Genomic DNA, 26,795 nt, shown 5'->3' on the forward strand with positions numbered 1-26,795 from the left:
TAACACTCTGGCAAAGTCATACCACTCTTTGGAGTTCCTAAGGATGCGCAGGACTGGTGCCGGCCTTCTCCATTACGGGGTAGTCTTGACCTGCAAAGAGAAATGGTATCCTTCTAGAGTCCATTATAATGAAATTCATATGTGTGGAGTCTTCTAACTTTTCAGCTTTGCACAATCTATCATGTTTATCAATGTTTTTGTTCTTCTTGCTAAAAGGAGCAACTTTAGCACGAAAGGGTAGACCAACCTAGTCCGGGCAAAATTCAAAATGCCCATTTGATGTAGAAAATGTATGTCTGTAGACATGAATGTATATAGGGGCACATTTACTAAGGGTCCGCAGGACCGAAATTCCGTCGGGTTTCCCGAATATATCCGTTGTGCGTGATCAGATGTGTGCCGGCTTGCATGCGGCAGAAATCGGGGTGTGGCCGTCGGACAAACCGCAGAATTTAAAAAGGAAATGTGTTGCTAGACACGCACTCACATGCACCAGGAAGAAGCAGGTGAACGCCGGGCGACCGATGCAGGAACTCGGGCGCATGGGCAGATCCGAATCCATGTCAGACCAGGTAAGTAAATCTGCCCCTATATTGTCTGTTGCTTGAATGTTTATGTATGCATGACATGAGTAATCTGAGTTGTATTTATATATCATACTCGGTTATATATATTTTATCTGGTCGCTTAGTTTGCTAAAATCAAAATCATGTTTTTGTTGCAGATTCCAAAAACAACATTTCCTTGAGAATTTGACAGATGACATTCACTGCCCCATGCATACACAATTACGGTAATGTGTTATGAATGGTTAGGATTTCTTGTAAATATTCTCATATTAACCCACCAAAAAATCTGAAACATGAACAAAGGAATGTTTTTGTAATTTTATTTATCAAGAAGGTTAAAAGTTTAAACAAATACCATCTCTGACTTAGTTGTATTGATATTTTTCACTTGCAATGCTGTTTGTTATTGGAGACTGTTATTGGCAGTCCCCGGGTTACATACAAGATAGGGTCTGTAGGTTTGTTCTTAAGTTGAATTTGTATGTAAGTCGGAACTGTATATTTTATCATTGTAATCCCAGACAGAACTTTTTTGGTGACAATTGGATTTTAAAAATGTTGGGTTGTCATAAGAATCAATATTAACACTAAAGCTTTATTACAGACACCTGTGATAACTGTTACAGCTGATCATTGTAGCCTAGGACTAAAGTACAATAAATTACCAACATCCAGAGGTCCGTTTGTAACTAGGGGCCGTATGTAAGTCGAGTGTTCTTAAGTAGGGGACCGCCTGTATTGAATATTGAATGAACAGCATTTTTCCTAGAAAAAGGCAGAGTTAGGGCGATATTGGAATCTGAATTAATAGCCTAGTAGTGGACTAAAGGGACAAAAAGTATAAACATGTTCCTGACTCCATATCTACAAAAAAAAAAATTGATATTATTAGTTCAATGTTTAAAGGTAGGACCAGCATCTGTCATCTAAATCAATTTTACTGAAAGCAATGTGCCAGAAAATAAAAAGAGGACAATAGGCACCAAGACAAATGACACAACTCCAGTGACAGTAATATCTGTTCCAAAAACATACCATGAAGGCACAGATTCGTATGCACATTGTGGTAAAAATATGCAAATCTAAAGGAATAATAACAATATGACTAGGGGTAGGGGTAACAAAGATTAAGGACAACAACAATAGGTAAACACATAGGGGCACATTTACTTACCCGGTCCAGTCGTGATCCAGCGGTGCGTTCTCCGGCGAGGATTCTGGTCTGCCGGGATTCACTAAGGTCCATGCGCCCGATATCCACCAGGTTTCACTGTTGTGCCGAGGTCCGCCGGAGTTCATCTTCTTCGTCCCGGTACATGTAAGTGCTGGTCTTGTGACACAAATTATTTTTTAAATTCTGCGGTTTTTCCGAATCCGTCTGGTTGTCCAACGGCCACGCCCCCCGATTTCTGTCGCATGCAAGCCGGCGCCGATGCGCCAAAATCCAATCGCGTGTGCCAAATTCCCGGGGCAATTCGGTGCAAATCGGAAATCGCCGGGAAACCTGAAGAAAGTGCGCGATTCGGACCCTTAGTAAATGAGCCCCATTAGGGACAAAGGGGAAAGGTGAAAAAGACTAGATAATAGTGATTAAACATCTCCTAAAGAGCCAAGAAGACATGGCTGCCTAATCCAGCCAAATTCAGCTGGAAGGGAGACCTCCAATGGCACGGTATTATGACATGTCCTGTCTATATTTTATAAATAGTCTAGATGGGAAAAATCTTAAAATATCACCACTGTTCTTATCCCAGCTCTAACTCATCTCTTGAACCTTTCACTATCCACTGGAGTTGTTCCATCTTCCTTTAAATATACAACTTCCACAACAATCCTAAAGAAGCCATCTCTGGACCCATCTTATCAACCAAGCTCACTACTTCCATTTGCTTCAAAACTCCTGGAGTTCAACTAGAGCTTTCCTTCAACCTTTCCTCCAACTTGCTTTTTGACAAAATACAATCTGGTTTCCTTAACCAAAGTCTCCAGCAATTTACTACCCAGGCACCACCCCTCTTCTAGCCAGAGCTCTAGTCTCCATCAGTCATATCCTCCATCTTCTTTTCCGGATTTCTAAAACTTAACATGGACACAATGGAACTCACAATCTTTCTTCCACCTAATGTATCCCTCCCACCAGACCCATCAGTCATAGTTCATGGCTCCACACTCTCACCAGTCCCTAAAGTGTGTTACCTTGGAGTAATCTTTGACTCTGCATCACATACAGGACCTTACTACAACCTGCCGCTTCCATTTCAAGAACATCTCCCACATCCATCCCTTCCTCAATCCAGAGTCTACAAAATTGGTATTCCATAACATCATCATCTCCCTCATGGGCAGCGTCCTCCTTCCTCTTGTTTCAGATCTCTGTAGTTTTTCTATTTTGTTCTTGCTTATGTACTTTGTTCTAGTCTTAATGTAATATATGTAAACCCCTCATTGAATGTACAGCACCATGGAAATAATTGAGCTCTATAAATAAATAATAATAATGAAGAATGAAAGAAGGTCTCCACTCATGACATATTGACCCTAGGACACAAGTACAACACTATTGGACTACTTCCATGGATACAGATTTGTAATATAGTGCTACAAAAATTCACTGTTAATTTTATTGTATTCTCATGATTATGAAGGCGGCCATCTTGCCTAAGCTCTAGTAACACCATCTAGTGATTTTCTTTACGACAGCTTCATGCCATAGACAGTAATAGATTGGAGCTAACTCAAAGCTTTGGCATCATTCATCGTAAGTGGACTTGTTTTCTATTGAGCTTCTATTACTACCCTGGCTATGAAGTAATTGGGTTCTGTTACATAACCCAAAATTGACAAGTGTCAGTCTTTTATTAAGTCTAGTGAAAATGCTGAATATTGTACTTTTTATCAAATATATGGTATGGATTTTTTTTCTACGTCATCAAAATATCCTAAAATATGTTTAACACACAAATTTGGTTTAAAAGGTACGTCCTTTTCTGGTTCCACAACCCCTTTAAGACACAGATCTAGGGAATGTTCCAGAACATCTTCATATTTATTGGCTGAATACAGGGCAATGATAAGGTCTCAAAAAGGAGAACTCAAGCAATGTAAAATAAAAGCCCTTAAAATGATGTACTACCGAGACTATAACCAATTCCCATTTATTTACCTGCGTTTCTCCCCGTATCCACATGTCTATATTTTTCAATTACGCTAAATACCACCTTTTCCACACAACATACTTCTCCCTGTTCTCGATCATTTCTCTTCCAGCGTCGGCATAATACAAAATCCTAAAAGGTCAGGGAATCATTTCACTTTATGTTGTTCCGTCCCTTGATTTATGTAACCTACAACAAATAACAGACACGGAATAAACTTGCAGATGAAGAAAATCATTGAAAGACACGTGTAACGTGGAAATATGGATATAGAAGAAAATGAGATCCTATCGGATTTCTTCCCATCTCGGTGTAAAATCTCCCATTAGATTGTAATGAACATTATACGTTCTGTATAAAACTGCAGCAAGGAATCCGGAATCCTGGAGGGTGATCCATCATTCTAATTGACTTTTATTTTGTTATCAAAGCATTCTAAATGCTCCCCTCGGCAATCCCGGGAACGGTGAGCATTGTTGTTTTTCATCCTTTGGCTGTGCTTGAAGGAGAGTCATAGGTTACAATGTCTTTCCTGTATTTACCAGTAAAGTGCAACGCTTGAGATTTGATTAACAAGGCAAGGTTACGTTTTAATTGATCCCGCTATTCCCCTCTGCCATGTTAATATCTCCTGGGAATACCAGAGCTGTGGTTAGTCTATAGGAGACAGAGGATTAACTCAGTGTTAATCGCCGGCTTCTTTACTAAATACATTTGCCGTCATTTATAATTGTGATATTATCTGCATATGCAACATGTAGATGATATAGAAATAGCCAAATATTCGAATTTGCCAAATTTGTGAAAACTCCCCCGTTTACAGTACCATATTCTTTATTCAATTATGTTTGTCAGTGTCCAAGGCAAGAGATATAAATGGTGCCTTGAATCCATCCAGTACCCCCCCCCCCCTACTATAATGTATTATTTATAGTACTGGTATCTTTATATGGGAATAGATACCTTATAGTCTCCTTAATTGGAACCTGTCACCAGTTTTGACCATACAACACTGCAAACAGTGTAAGATTTTGAACCCTTGAGATATGTTTAAGGCCTCAAGCACACCTACAGATATATAGAGTAGGCCTCAGAAATTGCAACTAGCTCACCATCACCATTGACTTGTATCACGGCACCGTGACCAAGACAGCTGGCTGCTCTGCAAATTATACAGCAGGTCCTAATCCTGCCCGTTTGCAGCCCCTTTCAGCACCTGGTTGTGCGCATGAGGCCTAAGCATACCTTTGAGTGTTGTTAGTAGCAGCAGGATTGTGAAAAAGGCATTTATATTCCAGGTTTCTAGCTGGACTTGGAGATGGTATTACAGGGGCCAGGTATTAGTCTCCTGGAGGCACCCAAAAGTGTTATTAAGTTTCTCTTTTATAAAAGTGACTTTTATTTGAATAGCAACACATAGGCTTGATGTAAAAAAAGGGGCATATAGGGGATTTGTTTCTGTAAACCATGAGGGTGGGCTACAGTACTTTGATTACCTATTCTGTGGATAGGTTATACACTATAGGATTGTAGCTGGATTCGGTGAACTGTATGGCACTGGTGTGTAAGATGTCTTCACCTAACACAGCACAGCCCCTCTGCTCTGAGTAAGAGGTGTAGCAGGTTTCTATTTCAATACTAAGACGGTTACTCAGAGTTGCTAAGAGTTACTCAGATGGTTGGGGCTGCGCTGTGTTCAGTGAAGATCTCTCACACACCAGTACATCCAGTATATAACCTTTCCACAGGACAGATAATCCATGTACAGACAATCCCCAGGTTACATACAAGATAGGTTCTGTAGGTTTGTTCTTCAGTTGAATTTGTATGTAAGTCGGAACTGTATATTTTATAATTGTAACCCCAGCCAGATTTTTTTTGGTCTCTGTGACAATTGGATTTTAAAAATGTTGGGTTGTCATAAGAACCAGGATTAATGATAAAGCTTCATTACAGACCCCTATGATAACTGTTACAGATGATCATTGTAGCCTAAGGATAAAGTACAGTAAATTACCAACATCCAGAGGTCCGTTTGTAACTAGGGGTCATCTGTAAGTCGGGTGTTCTTAAGTAGGGGACTGCCTGTACTAATAACTGTAACTCCCCCTGATGGATCACCGGACCAAGGGCCTTATATACCCATTTTTTACATCAAACCCATGTGTTTCTATTACACTGAAAGTAACTGAACTGATAATGACAAACTAAGTACAGCTTTTGGGTTCCTCCATTAGTCCCGTACCTGACCCCTGCTCGGTGACCTCATCTCCAATTATTCTCAGAAATCTTTTGTCTCCTAACAACAAACAAAGGAATGGAGACCACATCAATTTTCATTTACGGCCTCATCTCTTCTACCTTGACTTTGGCGCTGTATGGATTTTAGTAAAGAAATCTGATTCATCTATTTGCATTACATTTCTACATGACCTTATGCATTAGTACTTTAAAGTACTTTACCTGATACAACAAGGATTCAAGCTTTCAAAGCTAACAATGACTTTACTTTTCCACAAACTTTAGCATGTGATTTCTGGACATTATATGATTTGTATTCTGCCTTTTTTGAGCTTCTGTTGATCTTTCTAGCGAGGCGGAATATAGAAGAGAATTAAAGTTAGATTAATTTTACCAGAAAGGGGGAGGATGATAAAAGCCATGTAAGTGGAGAAATAAGCATTTTTCTCTCATAAGATATACAGTAGTACAAAGGTTCTTGTAGTCACTTGTACTATTTTTTTATGCAAAGTTGGTTGAAACATTACTTGCCCTTTAACCTTCTGGATGACTGATCTCCTGCCACTCCTTATACATGTACTGTACATTTTTATATGTGTGTATTTATGTAGTAGGTGATAATAGGTCACCGAGCTGCATAGAACATGCTTTAGGAATCTGCACAGGTCTGGGACTCTTGTTCAGCATGTTATATGTAACTAAATTTTAAGCAGAGTAAGAGGAGATTTCTAGGTTTGGAGCCCTTAACCCCAGAGATTTAGAAAACCTGTAAACACCACTTTTTATAAACTTGTTCTCTGTAATTTCTGTTTAAGCTTTAGTATTGTAAAAGGTCCTATAGGGTCAGGTTGGGATGGGTGTTGGTACATGCCATAAAACTTTTCCTACAGTCATGCTCAAGGCACAATAATACACACTCGTCTACCAGCACTTCTGGAATCAGGAACTAAGACTTCTTCTCAATTAGGGCGGCCTTGTAGGCGTGTGGAGACTTATTGCCATTGATGTTCCACTAGGGCAGTGGTGGCGAACCTATGGCACGGGTGCCAGAGGTGGCACTCGGAGCCCTCTCTATGGGCACCCGTGCCATCACCCCACCACAGACTCCGACTCAAGGCCTCTTGCAGGCCCAGGCAGCCCAGGACCCTAGAAGGAAGCTACAATGATTACCAAAGCTTTTTCTCCCTCTTTCTACTGTACTGGTGTCCTCAGGTGCCCATACAATTTAAACATGTGACAGAGCAGGGAGTAATAAGTTACTGTTTAATTTGTCGCATTGGCACTTTGCTAAAAATATGTGGCTTTTGGATGTAGTTTGGGCACTCAGCTTCTAAAAGGTTTGCCATCACTGCACTAGAGGATTCTGGTTATACATATACTGGCCTGGATTTAACCTCACTTCGTATAATTAGGCTTCCCGAAAGTCATGCTTGACGGTAAGGGGGCTGCCTTACAAGGTAGCAAAAGAGGACTGGTTTTCCTTATCCCATTCTGAAAAACTTATTTGCATATTTCCCAGCAATTATGGAACAAAGCTGAGGCCCAATTCTTACTGATATCAAAAATATAATGTGGAAAACTTGAAACAGATATGGTTACATTGCTACATTTTTAGAGCTTTTAGTAAAAGATGGCATTGGCTGCTAGAGATGTTGTCTGCATGCTTGGAACTGGCCCATTGGCTGATCAGAGAGTCCCAGCCAGTAATAATACTTGATGTGGCTTAAAGACGCAGATACCATTGACACTGTGAATGCGATACAGCTGGAAGATTTTCCCTGCACACATCACACTATGATCCAGGATGTGCGGACACGTGATGACATCATTATTAAGCCCTTCATCTACCCTGTCAGTCCCGCAGCAGAGAGAGAAGACACACGTGGAGGACATGCAGCAGAGGCATTTGTAAGGTTGAGTGCACTGTATTTAAAATTTATAGGAGCCGCAATATCTGAATGAACAATATGGGGATCTATTGTAATATAATATAATAACATTAATAATGTATCATTTAATTTAATAATATGTAAATTAATAGTTAGGTCACTATGCAAAATATTGACATTTATCTGATTAGAGGGCACTAAATATAAAAAAGAATGAATATACATAACATTATCAAAAACATAAGTAGTAGAGGCAATGTATGCTAAATAATTCATTGGTCATATAGATTCATAGGGGAACCATCTTATTAATTGGGGGACACAACATATAGTATTATTAATTAGGGGTATAGTATAATACATTTCTGAGAAATAGTATAATAACCTGTAAAAACCAAACCCACAATGAAATGGTGCAAATGCTTTTTATTTCACCAATTTTACCATATTCTGTATTTCCTTCCCACTTCCTGGTTCACGGCATGGAATATTCAATACTGTCACTAGGAAGTACAATTTGTTATGCAGAAAACAAAGCTCTGTACATGGAAAAATAAAAAGTGATGTATTTTTGAAGGTGGGGAGTGAAAAATGGAAATAGAAAAACAAAAAAGGGCTAAGTCGTAGAGAGGTTATTATATGTGAGGGCGCAGTGTGGTCCATTGTGTCGTGGGGGTAAATATTATTTAGGAGCACAGTGTGAAACATTGCTATACAGTTTACAGTATGATGTAACTGACTGGTGTTTTTAGCGGCACATTGGGGAGACATCTGCTGGAAAATTATATCAGCATTAGGTCAAATCACGCCTGGACCCGAAGGAGAAGACAGGTCACTTGTGAGGCACTAGATCCCATTTCTGCCCTTGTCTGATTAGTACTGTAGTTACTGCCTAGATATCTAGATTGTGAGCAGGGGCATAACTAGGAGAGGCAGGGCCCCGTTCATCAGATTTCTGAATTTGGCCCCTCTTCCCCCTTAAAAAATATATTATACACTCATATAAACACACATTAATATACTTATACATACTGTATATAAACATACATCAAATACACACATACATACAATACCATATACAGACATAGAGCATATAGACACACATGCATTATATACACACCACAAACATACAGCATACACTCAATACCCAGATAATACCCCAGATGTCGGGGGCCCCTCACACTGTGGGCCCCATAGCAGCTAATATGGCTGCTACCACTGTAGTCACACTACTGATTGTGAAACAGCTTTCAGAATGTGTAATGTTATTTCCAGTGTCAATAAGCCAAGCCTCTGTATGTGGTGCAGTGATCCCAGGGTGGGAGTGAGGGGTCATTCTCATGAGTTATTATCAATGTTTTCATCATTTTTTGATTGGTTTGTCGAATGCTGAGACTAACATACCTTACCAAAGCCCGGCCACCGTCAGTAAGCCAGGGAAACCAGAATTCATTTTTATAACATCCCCAACATTTATGCCCTAACATATCATCCCCCCTGCAGCCTTTGTTTACAAACCATGAACAATGCACTAGAGTATAGGTATTACTTTATTCATTATATCACTACATATTCCACAAGTGCCTATACATTCCCTGATCCAACACTGTTCACTGGTGATTCCTAGGCAGTAGTGGAATATAATAAAGATGATTTGGGCGGCTGTCTGGGGACCAAGGCTTCTAGGGGGCCCATGACTAACTGAACCAATTGCCAAGTTTGATACTGCCCTGTAGAGGTATGGTCCTTGTAGGACCTTCAAAAGTCATCAAGCTGCAGAACTAAAACAGACAGTACTGACAGTAGGGACACCATCTTTCCCAAGTAGCTTGATTCTAGTACCATATAAAGGAAGTTAATACCTTCAAATGATTAGACTTGTAATGACTCACTATTTTCTTTCAGCCCAGGTCTCATGGCAGTCTTAATCCGCCCCAGATCCTACGCACTCCAGTCCAACGCAGATTGTATGGTTTAACCATATGCAGTATATGTTATGATAATAATTCTTTATTTAAATAGCATATACAATGTTGCCACGCAAACACAGAGTGTACATACAAACTCTTTGCAGATGTTGACCTAGGTGGGACTTGAACCCAGGACCCCAGTGCTGCAAGGCTGTAGTGTTAACCACTCATTCATTCTAAGTGTATCAAATAGTTATAAATGTATTTTATATTTGAAAAACCATGATCCTCGTTGCATCATGTACATTTCACTGCTTTCTTGCCAGCACAGTGCAGTCTCTTTCTATACTCCTACACTTAGCAGATCACATGGAGTAATGTAAACCTTGTGCTGCATTCATCAGTAATGTCACCAGCGACGCTACTGATGGATGCAGCCTCAAACCTCCCCTGCATATACGGCAACACGAACACTTTCCAACGCTCAGTCATTGTCTTATACCTATGAATAGATAGAATTGCTGACTGCTACACAATAACGTTATCAGTTTGTGAATAATTCGACAAATTGTTTACACAAACTACTATAATACTGAGTGCATATGATTCACACAAGGTTTTATTTTCTATACAAGCAAATTAACATTTACCTTGGGAGCTCAATGCTTCATTCTTCTATGCGTGACATACAGTATTAGATGTATAAGTTCCGCGAGGGGTGTTGGGTGAGCTCTTATGTGCCTATGTTTCAGGCAAATTCGATCTGAGCACTTACAATAATGAAACCTTAAAGGTGACCTACATAATGGGGTTGTACCAACTCTGATTGTTATCCCCTATCCACATAACAGAAGGTAACAATCTGATTGGTTTGACTCCTGGGACCCCACGATCACAAGAACAGATCCCCACAGACAGTTCACGAGAAAAGGGAAGGGGATCGAGGAGGGAGTAAGCTGAGAGATAGCGGAAGAAAGTACAACAGAAGAAAGAGAGGTTGAATGTTTTATTGAGGTTTGAAGTGACTGAAGGGAAAAGGAACTATACGAGATGTGAGGGGATGGGGTCACTGATGCAGGTAGTGGGGCGAGCAAAGGAAAGGAGCTTGGACACTTCTTCTTCTGTGACCGTTTAAAGGAAGAGAGCAAACAGGGTTAAAGGAAACCTAGCACTTCTGATGGTAGGTATTAGATGTAAACACCGGGCACCAGCTCAGGGTGAGCTGGTGCCGGAGCTTACCTTATCTAATGTTTTAAACCGCTATATCGCGGTTTAAAGACATTTTTATTTACAGCCCCGAGGTAACTTCGGCGCGCACGCCTCCATAGGAAGTGCTGGAGGCGTCATACGTGCACGGCCGCGCGCAGCGCCGAAGCTACCTCGGGGCTGTAAATAAAAATGTCTTTAAACCGCGATATAGCGGTTTAAAACACTCGCTAAGGTAAGCTCCGGCACCAACTCACCCTGAGCTGGTGCCCGGTGTTTACATCTAATACCTACCATCAGAAGTGGTAGGTTTCCTTTAAAGGACACCTGTCATCAGGTCTGTGTCACTTGTCCTGTCACCTCTACCTGTTGGAGCAGCTCACAAGGATCCCATCCCAGCCTTTATCTAGTTATTTCATACATTATTCATTGTAAAATCATCTATTTTTTATCATGTAAATGAGGCTGGTCACATGGTCAGAGGCAGTGATGTCACCCCTGTTCCCCCTCCCCTCTCCTCCCCCTGCTCATGTCTGTGTGTAATGTATAGTAAAGAATGGCTAGTGTGAGTGCTGCATCTGCTGACATGCTGCATCCTCCTAATACACAGACATCAGCTACACATGAATCTGACATGTTCTGCTGTAACATGGCTGCCCGGAGCTGCTGTATCTCTCCTAAACACACACATGCACACACAGGCTGCAGGGGGCGTGGCCACCAGCACCAGGAAGCACATCATTATACAGCCTCACATCATTATACAGGCTGTCAGTCATGCACTGGGGGTGTGGCTGTGCCTCCCACTCATGAATAGAGTGGACAGCTTGAATATGCTAATGCTTCATTGGACATTTCACAGGTCATTTGCATACAGCTTTAGGACCTCATTGCTTAGGTTTATAGGCATGTAGAGGGACAATGAAGGGATACAGGCAATGCTCTCTCATGGCAGTTTATGAAAATATATTTAGTTTAGGGGGTTATTTTGCATGACGGGTTCTCTTTAAGTATCGAAAGTAATGGGATAAATGGAGTGAGGGGATTGAGAAATTATTATCTGGAAAATGCAATCAATTCTGTCTTTAAAGTAGGTGGCAAGATCTTCAGCCCTAAGGCCTATAATAGGTGGCTGCACCTTTGGTGTTAGTAATGAGTGAAGAGTAACATCAGGTGTGCAACACATTTATGTCAGACTTTGATATGATAAATCTGGCGCACGGTCTGACTGAGCACTTGAACGCCCCCTTTAGTGAAGAAATTTTTGCTGATGATCGCTGAAGCTGTCGGCAGCTTCAAAAGGATGGCCGCGCATGGGTGTCGCCATCTTGCAAGGATCGTCGCTCCCTGTGACGTCATCCGTTGCCATGACAGCCTCAGGTCTTCTGAAGACATCACATGATTGTGATCGCACCCTCCAGACAGTTTAACTGTCTGGAGGGTGCGATCACAATCAGGTTCAAGTTCTTTAGGGGGCCTATTAGATGTATCTTTCCCATATCATTAGGGGCCTGGCAAAGATTTTGGACTGGGGGCCATGCACCTTCAAGTTATGCCACTTCAGCAGATGGGACAGAGATTTACATATTTCCTGGTGTTAAATATGGAAATCTTAGCTAAATGTGCTCAGTGCAATTTCTGGACAAGATGGGGGTCATTTATTTCCTTTCAAACGGAAAACTGGCAGTTTTGTGGCCCTTCTATTTTTCTTACTCGTTTCGTGGCGCAAAAAGAGAGCAGCTAACAGCCGGTATAGGGAGTTTTAAACCCTAGTACGTGCGCCAATTCATTAATCCCTTCTGCCACAAACTTACATCCTACTGAAAAAATAAAGCCGGGTTCCAAAATTAATAAATGCCTCTCGATGTGTCTTTGCTATAAAACGTTCTTTAGAAACCTTTCCATTATGGCAGCAACCGAACCGTATACTCTGAAATAAGAAGCGAATTACAAAGTTCATCGTGAAGACGTTTTCTAGACATCTTTGTTGTCAGTAGTCTAAATTTTATGGACAATTTTCTGCAGTCACTGGGTCTTGGTGTTTGCTACATGCACCATGGAAGGAATCATGAACAGCAGGTTTTTATCTGCACAAAATTTGAAATGTAAAAATATCGAAAAATACTGTGACATCTGCAATAACAACAAACCCTCGCGATGATAAATTGCTACATTTCCATCCAATTTCAGAGTTACAGTTTACAGAATGAGAGAAATATGCTAATGCCACTGATGTGCAGCACAGAATCTCGTGCTGGAAAGTCGTATTCATCACCTTCCAGTGCAAGCTGCTGCGAGCTGCAAAGCGTCACTGTCACCATCACCAACACGGAGTTTCCAGTCCACCACACCTCATTCCCTTTACTATCATTCTGAATATAATTTGAAAGCTGAGAACCACACTGCATAATGTATTCAGAGCAATAAATCTCTGTCTGCTGCATCCTCGCCATCCCCAGCCAGAACAATAGACCCCTTCCAGCGCGACGCTCCATGTACATTTCACACGTGACCGCTTTACTGTCCTAATTATTGTGAGTCAGCAAAATCGAGGAAGAGTTGTTTTTAGTGATGGGTGATATGAGGCTACTGACACAATCACATTGTGATACATGCGGTCGTGGTAATTAAGCCGTGCCGGGGAATATAGATTAGGTGGTAGGGAGGGGGCAGGGGGGCTTCCATGGTGCCTGGATTGAATTATGAGTTGGATTAAAAATAACTTACTGAGCCTAAGGCAACACTTCCAGTAGTTCACTAACTATTCTGTGCCAATTTTCGGTGACGACAATACAATAATTTTTATTTGACTACTTTCCAGTGAATAATATTTTCTTAGGATTGCTTGATAAGCAAAAAGAGGCATACAGCCGGACTGCAATGACATTATAAGATCTAGCTAAATCTTATCTGTCTATCATCAATTTATTTATCTCTTCACTCTTATCAATCGAAATCCTGCATTTGGTATCTACAGATGTAGATACACTATAAGGCTGGGTGGGTATCCATATTGACACAATCTTGTAGGAAAATGCGGAAAAAACAAAAAGCCACAGAATGAAAGTTTAGTCTTAGCTTAGCTTCAGTTTGGTTCAAGCTGGTAAAGAGGTTGAAAAACAAGGCTGCTTTCTTTCAAAAACAACTGACCATGGTTTGAGCTGGTATTGCGGCTCACTTCCATTCGTCTGAAGTTACAATAACCTAGCTCAGGTGACATACAATGATCCAGGCTTTGTAAATCCCCCCTCAATTTTCCACTTTAGTAAAATATCTATTGCTCTATGCAGGCTCAGATTGGTCCATCGATGTTCCATTAAGTTCAACACCCTCAGCAGGGATCACTGCACCTTGATGAGGATGGAGCTTATCCGCAGGCACAACTGTACCCTGTCCACCCCCTAAAGTTAAACTACATTACTCAAATTATTTATCTCATATCTATTTGACGACTGATCCTTCCTACAATAGTTTATCCATCTACTTCATAAATGACCAGATTCATAAATGAACTTTAGATCTATCCTAACACTGTCTACATCAATAGAATCAGGGGTGGATTAGGACAGCCATGGCCCTGGGTTGTATGAATATCATTGCCCCTACAAGTCTGGAATTCTCTTCCTACATATGGAACTAGAATCAAGCTTTTTTGGGAAATGGAGGATGGATCCATTCTGTCTGCTTTCAACCTGTGGTTTCAGGACCTTTGGAGGACCTTCAAAGATCCTGAAATGGCTCGTGTATACATGTGTATTGAGAGCAGGAATAGATATACAAGGATTTCATGGGTGAATGTCCTTCTCAGTGTAAATGTTTGTGGGTGGTTTGGGTGGCTATGGGCCAAAACCGCCTATGTTATAATCCACTGTCACTGTCTGTGTCTTAGTCGATTCTCACACCCGGCATTACAATTCCTTATGAAGATTACATTTGCAGGTCAATGTTTGTACTTACCTCCTGGCGCCCTCCCGACCTCCAGCACTGCCATCTCTCCGGTCCGTGCCCCATGTAAACAAACAGGGGCGTGATGTGGCCACACTGTGCTCCACACCCACCCATCCTGGTCCGTGCCCTTGTGTGTTTACATGGGGCACGGACCAGAGAGATTGCAGGAGGGAATGAGGAGGTAAGTGCGTGTTTATCTTTTTTATCCCATCCCAGCTACCAATGGTTTTTTTTATACCCTTCGATAACCCCTTCAATTCTTCTGAGGTGGATTGCAGTTTTTAGGTCAACGTTCTACTAGCCTTAAACGTAATTTTCTACTTCCTACAAGAGCGCCATATATCTCAGTGTTTAAGGTCAGACATGCAGAACTACTTATTTATCTTCTCAAACTATTTTCCATTGTGTTAATACTTCACAATGCAAGATAAGAGTCAGCACCTAGGCGGCTCCTTTAGAGTACAGATACTGTACATAGTGCGTTGAGCTGGATAAACACTTCCATCAGAGTGAAGACCTGGCGATAAACATCAGGCTTGGTGGTCGCAGCTTTTCATATGCAATTGAATCTGAAAAGGTGAATTTCTGATGAGATTTGTCTTTTTAAGGTGAACTCAGCAGGGAGTAAGTTAAGACTGCACCTTCACTCGCACTTTGACTGTCACCTTGAGCTGGTATGGTAGGTCAAGCCTCATTGGAGCTGTCATGTGAAGATGGAGAATAGACACATTTACATTTCCAGCCATAAATATCCATCTTTTTTGACGTGTCAAACCTTTACTCTTAATGCTCTACCTATAACATCATGTACGAAGGTGGAGCTGTATAGATCCATAATCTGCCACCCTGTGGCTCTATAATCCAATATATACAGTACATAGACTGTTTTGTCTTTCTTATTTATGCAAAATGCCCCATCTCCAATGTGTTTTCCTTGTGACTACTAAAAATGATGTATAATGTATTCCCGGTAGTTTGTTATTCCTTGCTTTCCATCTCGGCTCTGATCCTTTCTTCTAGTTCCCATGCACCTGAGCCTGTTAAAGTGAAGTTATTGTTTATTCAATTCCTGGATTTATGGACCTTGGCCTCCATTCATGACCCTTACTATATATGTGTTTACAGAAGTTTTATTTTTTAACTCTTTCCCTTCACACTTAGATGCTTAGCTCTGATGACTTTAAAAGTTATCTACTATCCCCAGGATAGGGATTATACACTCACCGGCCACTTTATTAGGTACACCATGCTAGTAACGGTTTGGACCCCCTTTTGCTTTCAGAACTGCCTCAATTCTTCGTGGCATAGATTCAACAAGGTGCTGGAGATTTTGGTCCATATTGACATGATGGCATTACACAGTTGCCGCAGATTTGTCGGCTGCACATCCATGATGCGAATCTCCCGTTCCACCACATCCCAAAGATGCTCTATTGGATTGAGATCTGGTGACTGTGGAGGCCATTTGAGTACAGTGACCTCATTGTCATGTTCAAGAAACCAGTGAGATGATTACAGCTTTATGACATGGCGCATTATCCTGCTGAAAGTAGCCATCAGATGTTGGGTACATTGTGGTCATAAAGGGATGGACATGGTCAGCAACAATACTCAGGTAGGCTGTGGCGTTGCAATGATGCTCAATTGGTACCAAGGGGCCCAAAAAATGCCAAGAAAATATTCCCCACACCATGACACCACCACCACCAGCCTGAACCGTTGATACAAGGCAGGATGGATCCATGCTTTCATGTTGTTGACGCCAAATTCTGACCCTACCATCCGAATGTCGCAGCAGAAATCGAGACTCATCAGACCAGGCAATGTTTTTCCAATCTTCTACTGTCCAATTTCGATGAGCTTGTGCAAATTGTAGCCTCAGTTTCCTGTTCTTAGCTGAAAGGAGTGGCACCCGGTGTGGTCTTCTGCTGCTGCAGCCCATCTGCCTCAAAGTTTGACGTACTGTGCATTCAGAGATGCTCTTCAGCCTACCTTGGTTGTAACGGGTGGCGATCTGAGTCACTGTTGCCTTTCTATCAGCTCGAACCAGTCTGCCCATTCTCCTCTGACCTCTGGCATCAACAAGGCATTTCCGCCCACAGAACTGCCGCTCACTGGATGTTTTTTTCTTTTTCGGACCATTCTCTGTAAACCCTAGAGATGGTTGTGCGTGAAAATCCCAGTAGATCAGCAGTTTCTGAAATACTCAGACCAGCCCTTCTGGCACCAACAACCATGCCACGTTCAAAGGCACTCAAATCACCTTTCTTCCCCATACTGATGCTCGGTTTGAACTGCGGTCTTGACCATGTCTACATGCCTAAATGCACTGAGTGGCGGCCATGTAATTGGCTGATTAGAAATTAAGTGTTAACAAGCAGTTGGACAGGTGTACTTAATAAAGTGGCCGGTGAGTGTATGTGTTCAGTGGGACCATTACTGATGAAGATAAGGAGGTCACACATTCATGTTTCTGCTCCACTGAATCTTTATGGGTTTGCTAAAGATAGGTAGAGTGAAGACAGTGGTCCACATTTATTATCCCTTCTTCACCGGAAAACTGGCACAGTGGGCACATATCTTTCCCCCCTTATGCCATTTTTCAGGCTACTCCATACCAAACACCACATTGGTCATGTCGGGGAGGGGAGCAAAGCTGGTAGGAGACAGGTGGGAATGTGAACGTCCCCGTCCCCAGTATGTTCTGCAGTCTCTGCCAAATCAGACCTGGTTTAAACAGCCCCGGCTTGGAGAAGCGTCCATGAACTACTAAGAGCTTAGTAGATCAAGGGCGCTACAGAAGGGGTTAATATTGCAATTTGTGTAAAAAGCCAGCCGTAATATATAACCCCCATTTTTCTAATCTGATGGAAAGTGAACACATGATCAACTTGGGTCTCCATTCAGGGTAGGAATGGAACCCTATTCTTGTGATTAGTCCAAACACACCAATCATATTCTATTGCCTATTCTACAAACAAGCATAACTTTTAAAGTTGCTACAGTCTCTTTTGATACCAGCTAAGGGCACCCCACCCTCCTTTGTGTAGTCTCTGTGCTGAATGCCATCTATTGGGGTTTAGCTACCTTCACATATGGATTTGTGTGGGACCAGTGAGCAGCTTTCAGTTACAGCGATGGTCCACAGTGGGGACTTTGGTGGACTCTTCTGGTTAAGAACAGCTCATGGTGATTTTACACAGCACAATATAGGTGGAGCTAACACACAACCATAGGATATTATGGACAGCGTCACAATGGGGTTCTGAGTGCCCCCTGTAAAACTCCTTCTTAGTACCCAACAAAATCATAAAACATGGTTGGCACAAATGTCTCAACCAAGAAGCTTCCTAGCTCTTGCCTTCAAATGATGTGCTATAAAGCAGCTTCTCCTGCAGGAAGTTGCCTGAGCATATGTTCCCATCCTTGCTAATTCCTGCTTAGGTGTTCTTTTCCCTTCTCTACTTCTGACCACCTATGTATGACCATGGATTGTTTATTTGTGATACTTGCCCTCACTTGTGCTCGTATATATGAATTCCAGCTTGTGTCATCTGCCCTGACATATGCTTGGATACCTGACTTATGACTGGAACTACATTAACTTTTCTGACCAGTACCTGGAAGATCTATCTTTGCTCACTGTTGTTCTGATCAGGACCTTGATGCCAACTTCATACTTGTGTTACTTGGCGTTTCGTCTGCCTGCTCTCTGCTCTATGCCTGTTTTGGCTTGACTTTTTTCCCTATCCCATTAGTGTCAGCCATGTCCATCACCGAGACCATTCCATGAAGTAATATCCTGGTGGTTTCTCTGAAGCAAGGTCTAGATCTCCCATTAGCCCCGCACTGGAGAGGAGGAGGAGTGACATGTCCTATATTTTGCCATGCATGGTCAGACAATGGGGCTGATTTACTTACCCGTTCCTGTCGCCATGCCGCGGTGCGTTGTCCGATGAGGATTCGGGTCTGCCATGATTCCTTAAGATCGTGCGCCCGAGTTCATGCATCTGTCGCTTCTGCCCCAAGGTCTGCCGGAGTTCACCTGCTTCTTCCCGATGCTTGTAAGTGTGAGTCTTGCAACACAATTCTAAATGTTAAATCCTGCGCGTTGTCCGAATCCTTCAAGTCGTCTGGTGGCCCGCCCCCATTTCTGTCGGGTGCAAGCCGGCGCCGATGCGCCAAAATCCTATCGTGTACACCAAAATCCCGGGGCAATTCGGCACAAAACAGAAATCATCGGGAAACCCGGCGAAAATGCGTCCGATGGACCCTTAGTAAATGAGCCCCAATGTGTGCTCACTGCACAATGACCGGGCACCATAGATGTCAATGAGGACAGATATGGGGAAGCATATCGGTCCCCATTATGTTGGTGTTAATGACCCCTAAGGAGTAGCCCAAAATTACACAACTGTTAACAACTAAGTAGATGCTTAAAGGTCAAAAGATAAAGGTAAAAAAATTTTGCAGTCAACATTTCTTACTAAAAATCTTCTGTCTAGGTGGCATGATGGGCAAGAAGAAATGGTTGTTCTATACGGAAGGAAGAATAGCTGAGAGAGAACTTCAAACTAGTAGTGATGTGTCGTTTGCGAACGACGGGGGCTGGTTCACTAAGGTGGCTCACTTAACCCTACCCCTAGCAGGCTCACCACGCCCTCTTTGACCCAATATATTTAATAGGGAGCCATTCAGGTGCCAGAATAGCCGGCTCTTCTTAGTGACTTGAGCCTAATGAAGCAGCTCACTAAGTAGAGATGTAATTCCCATCACTACAAGCTAGGGGTGTAACACACAGGGAGAGATTTTTTATAGAAGTGTTTGGGTGCTGAACAGTGGCGTAACTAGAAGCTGATGGGCCCCAGTGCAAAGTCTGTGCCAGGCCCCCGACTATAATGTATGGTTTATAGTAATAGTCTTCTCATATGGGAAAGTGACACCATAAAGGCCCCCTAAGCCTCTTGGGCCCAGGTGCGACCGCAACCTCTGCACCCCCTCAAGTAACGCCCCTGGTGCTGAACTGTTCTAGTTGCCCTTGGCAACCAATAAGAGCTTGGCTTTCTATGGCTTTTTATTAAATTAAAACTGATCTCTGATTGGTTGCAATGGGCAACTAAAACAGATGTGCTCTGAGACTCTTCTGATGAACATCCTCCACAATGTCTAACAATGTCTATATTATGGGTTACTTAAAGAACAGATGTATTTTTATGGGGTCGTTGGGCTTTTGCGCCCCCTCAGCAACCTGCTATGCCCTTTATTTCCCATGTTATTTTCTCAATGGCCATATATATAGATAATACTAGAAAGGGCATTCAAAGATGAAATCCTTTATTTCCTTGACTCCTCATTAGCCCAGTATAGATCACACACGGGCTCGTTTAACCCCTCCATTATGATAATCACACCAGCCAACGTATCACTTGCCCCCCACAGCATGCTCAGCTACCGCTGTGACTGGTACAATGGTCTCACCACAGGCTACATGAGCCACACTCAAATTGGAAAATAATGAAATTAAAGTGGAAAATAAATGTATCTTAAATATAACTATTACTGTTATAAGAGCCCAGTACAAGAAAGACCCATGTATGGCATAAATGTATAGCAGTAGTGGTTCTTGATGTGCACACCCTGCCGCGGTAGCGGACAGCATTTTTATTATGTGGGTTGCTTAGCATGTGTGAAGCTCTCCATTGTAATGGTCAAAGTTCACCTACAAAAGTGCTTTCTGCAAAAAGGCCAACAGGAGGTGCTCAGCATGTCCAATTATAATAGAAGCTGCACCGAAAAAGTCTGTGTGACATCTTCAACTCAAAGGAACTATGCCATGCCCACCCCTGTCATTTTAATGAGCTTGCCTTACAAATAGGAACTTCACATATACCCAGACATTTATGTATTTGGTGAGAAAGCTTTGGCAACCTATGATTGCCCCAGAGCCTCCAAAGAAGTCGTATAAAATCTGATGATTGAACTTCTTAAAATATATCATAGGTTCTAAGAATCATCTATCCATCCAATAATATCATAACTTTTTGTAATGTACACTTCGAAGTTAAAGTGAAGTTGTCTTTGTTGCATCTGAGAGTAGTAAGGAGAGAAGCCGAGCTCTCTTGTATTTGGGGTTATCTGATTTGGGGCAAAATTCCAGGGTGAAATACTGACAGGTGTCAGGCACCAGGGGTAGTGGACCCACTGGACCACCGCAGGGGATGTCATAAGCCGACACCTGGGTGGTACCCGGATTTCACCAGAGCCCGCTGCAAAGCAGGTTGAACCTGCTGTGGCGTGGTACCACCAGATCGCTCCACAGGTGCGACTTTGTCTGCGGGGCAGCAAGGCAAAGTACAGAGTCGTACAGAAGAATCATAGCCGGGGACAGGCAGGAGGTCAGGACAGGCAGCACGGGATCAGAGTCGGGGACGTAGCGGAAGGTCAGGACAGGCAGCAGAATAGCGTAGTCAGGAAGGGAACCGGGGTCACAACAGGAAATCACAATATTAGCAGAGGGCATCAGACAAAGCTTTCTCTAAGGCTATGAGGCACAAAGAGCCGGCAGTGGACACAGGAAGGGGCTGAATATTTAACAGAATTGGCAGCCGGACAGCCCTGATTAACGATTCACGGGGCCTTTAAATTTTACAGAGCCAGCGAGTGTGCACCCTAGGAGACAGGGACTTGCACGCCGAGCTGCGACAGAGGCCGCTGGAACCCGGAGAGGTAAGTGAGGCAGAGGGGCACATGGAGGCACACGGGTACGCCTGCGACCCGAGACATGTGTCACGGGGGCACCCGTGACAACAGGACTCCTAGAGGAGACAGTAAGGCTACATTCACACTGCCGTTGCCCGCCCGTACCGTAGCGGGCAACGGCAGTGTACGGGGAGAGGAGGAGGAGGTGAGCGCAGCTCACCTCCGCCCCTCTCCATAGCGATACATTGCGCACGGCCCCGTATTACGGGAATAGATAGGACAGGTCCTACCTTTTTCCCGGGTACGGAACGGTACGGTGCCGCACGTGTGCGGCACCGTACCGCTCCCGTAGGGTGCCGTGCGCCCATAGAAGTGTATGGGGGACGTATATCGGCCGTATATACGTCGGCCGTATATACATCCTCCATACGTTCGTGTGAATGTAGCCTTAGAGTTTACTTACTCTGCCAACACACAGTCAACTCTCCTGATATCAATTAGTATACACTTGAGATTGTCAATCATTTGTGTGGGCTGGGTAACCAGGACTCTCACTGTCTCCTAGGAGTCCTATCAGGATTTTCTCTGCTTTATACTGAATACCCTGCTCCAAATAATATAAAGTTATATATCACTGAGCACAGCTTCTCCCCTGATATCAACTACTCCTAGAAGACAAGCATTTTAAGTTGTCTAAGGCCTAAGTACATATACAAATATAATGATTTGGACTACAGGCAGTCCCCGGGTTACATACAAGATAGGGTCTGTAGGTTTGTTCTTAAGTTGGATTTGTATGTAAGTCGGAACTGTATACTTTATCATTGTAATCCCAGCCAGAACTTTTTTGGTCTCTGCAACAATTGGATTTTAAAAATGTTGGGTTGTCATAAGAATCAATATTAACACTAAAGCTTCATTACAGACACCAGTGATAACTGTTACAGCTGATCATTGTAGCCTAGGACTAAAGCACAATAAATTACCAATATCCAGAGGTCCGTTTGTAACTATGGGTCGTATGTAAGTCGAGTGTTCTTAAGTAGGGGACCGCCTGTATAACCTGCCTGTGTCCCAGCTCTCTGCACTGCAACCTAGTATCTGTCAGAGAAATTTCCCACTATATGTACTATACATACACTAAGGGGATCAAAATTAGAGAACATACAATTTCCAAGGTCATTGTGAATTCCTATGTGAATCTGTTCTAACATAAGTAAAAGCAGTTTAAATTTAAAAGCAATTTAAAAGGAACCTGTCATCAGGAAGGTCATTTTTACATGATGACAGGTTTCAATAGTCTCTGGCATGTTGATTTCAAATATGCTTTTGTGGTGCATAGGAATAATTCCACTGCTTTTTAATAATTTCTTTAAAGTGAACCAATCATGATGAATCTACCACCATTAGGGCCTACCTGTGCCCTAATCTGTAATTTCATCATGGAGCCTAACTTGTTAAGACTTAATTTTAGTAATATGTAAATTACCTGCAGAGGCTACTGGGGCATGGAGTAGCCTTAGCTCCCAGTGCCCGCCCAGGCTAGTACACGCCCCAGTAGCCTATGCAGGTAATTAACATATTACTAAAATAAGTTTTTTTTAATAAGTTAGGTTCCAGAATGAAATTACATATTAAGGCACAGACAAGCAGGTGGAATCTACCAGCAGATCTTCTTCTTCTTCTGGTAGATTATACATTAAACTGAATATATTCAAATATATTCAATATATTAAAATTACAAAATTACTATTATTTTTTTTAAATCTCTTTTTATTGAACAGATTTTTAAACATTTTTTATTAGCAAAGGAACAAAGCAGACTACAAGAAAACTCAAGAGGTCTAATAATTATAGTGAAGAATGAAGAATTTAGCACTGTCCCCTCAGCAAATGCTGTCATAAGGGGGTGGGAACCTAGGGGAACCTGCACTGATCAAAAGATCGAAAGTACCCGGCATAGGGCGTCAGGGCATGTATTAAGGTGCTGTGGACACAAGAGGATGACAACTGGGAGATATCTATGGTGCCAAGCAGTGTGGGGCACTGTAGTGTCCACTAGACGTGTTTGGTAACCAAAGTTGAGACCATATGGTTTGTAGTCAGGACCCTCTCATCCTCCAACCAAGGTGTGGAATTTGCTGAGGTGAATGACTTAATAATGTATGTGGGGATCGGAAAGGCCCATGCCCCCCCTAATATGTTTCAGAATAAAGAGTCTATGAAGCCGTCTTGGCTAGTGACCAAAAGAATCTATAGAACATTTGTGTTATGGAGTGTAAAAAAGTATTGGGTAACCAAATGGGGACAGTTTGGAGAACATAAAGGGAGGATGTATAATTTGAGGAAGTTTTTTGTACCTAGCCATGGCATGATGGCCATGAGGGATCCGGAAGTTGTTGTTTTGTGATTGAAGCTTGCTAAGAACAAGATATGTTTTTGTATCAGTGTAGCTAAAGCATTCTCAAGGAATGTTTGGTTCATAATGCATGAAATCAAATGATAAATTTCCTTTAATGATGTATCAGAGCCCTGTCACCCACAACCACTGTCTGTCTCTCTCTCTTTCCTATTGTTCCAGCAGGGCATTTGCTACCATGTAGTATTTCATACAGCCCCTGCAGGGTAAAGTAAAGGACGCTGTATATCACTGTTGCATCTAAGTTTACCAATTGATTTTTAAGATTGCAAACCATTTGGAGATAATGGAAATGCTTTCCAATCATAGATTTTTAGAAAGTATTTATTTTGGGTGGGTTTATTTGAATGACAGGTTCATTTTAAGAGTGGAAGCATTCCCACTAGTTTTTTTAGTTTGTTTGTTTTTATAACATGTTTTTTTTTTTAGTAAATTAGAATAATGCATAAAATACATAAAACAGAACAAGCAGATCCACTGCGCTGTGTAAATGGACCAGTAGCTCTTCCCTCTAAGGCTCAGCGTACATTACCTTCCAATAAATGCATAGTATTGATTTTTCTCAAGATGGGAAGTTTTTTGAAGCGGATATTATTCCTGTAACATTTAGCTGGGTATTTGGAGAGAACCATGCAGCCAACATCCCAAACATCTGGCCAGACCTAAATGAAATAAACATTTACAGCTTTTCTGACCTTTTCCTATGGATGAAAGATTGTGTATAACCTTTCAAGAGGCTCAGTATGATTTAAAACTTAGAGCAGCATTCCCTGTAGGCTGTTACATTAGAGTACAGATGAGATAGAAAAAAATTGAAAAGGCTTGATTTAAAAATATCTACAAACTTTTGGAAGCAATCATAGAAGGTCAGCTCATTCAAGAGCCGGGAACACAGGCTAGGCTAAGTGCAAGGAAGAAAACGGGATTTTATTTTAGCTGGTTTTAATCACGGAGGTAAATAAATAGAAAAATTCTAATGCTCATTATATTTACAAATATCATACGAAACTACTATCAGGGAAATGTGGAAGTCGTAAATAGGGCTGTTGATGTTACCTATATTGACAAATCTTTTTTTAATCTTTTTTTTTTCAACTCATTTATTGAATTTTTAATTTTGCATACAAACATCTGCCTGAACACGGGCGAGAAGAAGGCATGAAACAAAGCAACCAGATTGTTCACATAAGGACATTGCCTATACATTGGATATACAAAAGCAAAAGGTAATATTAGAAAAAAAACAAATATATATAAAAAAAACAAATATATATAAAAAAAACAAATATAACAAAATTCCTGACTCATTCATCATTCAAAGAGAAAATACAGAAGTGGATGGCACAATTAAAGGGAACCTGTCATGAGGAGCCCTTTTTTTGGTTCCCCCATGTCCCCATAGTGCATAGTGTGCACATTGTGAAAGAGTTTTTATAATAAGACTGGCTATCTCCGATAAAAAGAAAATTTAGATGACTGTTTACCTTTCTGTATTTAGAGCTGTGTCCCATGTGCTATGGGAGTGGTCAATGAGATGTGGCCCCTCCCCCTTCCCCTAACCTTAGGAAACTATTCCTGATGCATCGATTTCAAATATGTGGTGTTTTTTTAAAATTTCGCACCACAGAGTGGTTTGCTGAAGGGGGGGGGGCACTTCCCACTGGCCACTCCCATTGGATACGGGACACTCCTCTGCAGGGTAAACGTTCATCTAACTTTTCTTTTTATCGCAAAAAAACTGTTGTAGTATAAATAGCAATGTTCCCACTATTCTCTATCGGGACATGGGAGAGCCAAAAAAAGGGCTCCTGATGACAGGTTCCCTGTAACTAACGGCTGTTTGGGGCATAATAGAGATCCCATGAAGACCAAATAGCATCAAATTTCTCCATCTTGTTATGCAATTGAGCAGTAGAATGTTCCACAAGCCTCATATCCTTAATGCGTAAGTACAGATCTATGTATGAAGATGAAACAGGTCTCTTCCAAAACATGGTGATTAAGTGAGGATTTGAAGGAGCACCCTCGCACCTTAACACGGCACTGTCCCAGAAAATAGATTGAATAAACAGACAGCAGGATCTGAAGGAATGTCTAACTCTCCTAATTCTGACAGAAGTTTTCTGAGTCCCAATAATTATGTATAGCAGAACAACTCCAAAATATATGGAAAAGAGGGCCAGCACATGCATGTTTGGGTTACATTTTTGCAACATTTCTGGCATATGGCACCAAGTCATCTACAATTTTATATCATGCATTATGAACCAAGCATACCTTGAGAATGCTGTAGCTACACTGATGCAGGAACACGTCTTGTTTAATCCCTGAGCTGAGTGATTTTGCAGAAAAAACAATTATATAATTGTGATAACGGAGCTCTGTCGCTTCTGTGCATGGCTCCAGCCCTTTTCCTTTTACATTAAAGGGGTTCTCCCAGAAACGCAAGTTAGGCCCTATCCACGGGTTAGGGCCTAACTATCTGATCAGTGGGGGTCTCTGTAATGAGACGCCCACAGATCACGAAAACAAGGGGTATAATGGGGTCCTACATACCTCCGTCAGACCCCTCGTTGCTCCGTCAAACTAATGGAGCAGATGGCCGTGCATGACCATTCTGCTCCATTAATCTCTATGGAGCTGACAGAAATTGACGTTTTCGTCATCTGTGGGGGTTTCAGGACCCCATTGATCAGCAAGTTAGGCCCTATCCTGTGGATAGGGCCTAACTTGCGTTCGTGGGAAAACCCCTTTAAGTA

Source organism: Engystomops pustulosus, chromosome 1 (assembly GCF_040894005.1).
Source record: "Engystomops pustulosus chromosome 1, aEngPut4.maternal, whole genome shotgun sequence".
NCBI lineage: Eukaryota > Metazoa > Chordata > Amphibia > Anura > Leptodactylidae > Engystomops > Engystomops pustulosus.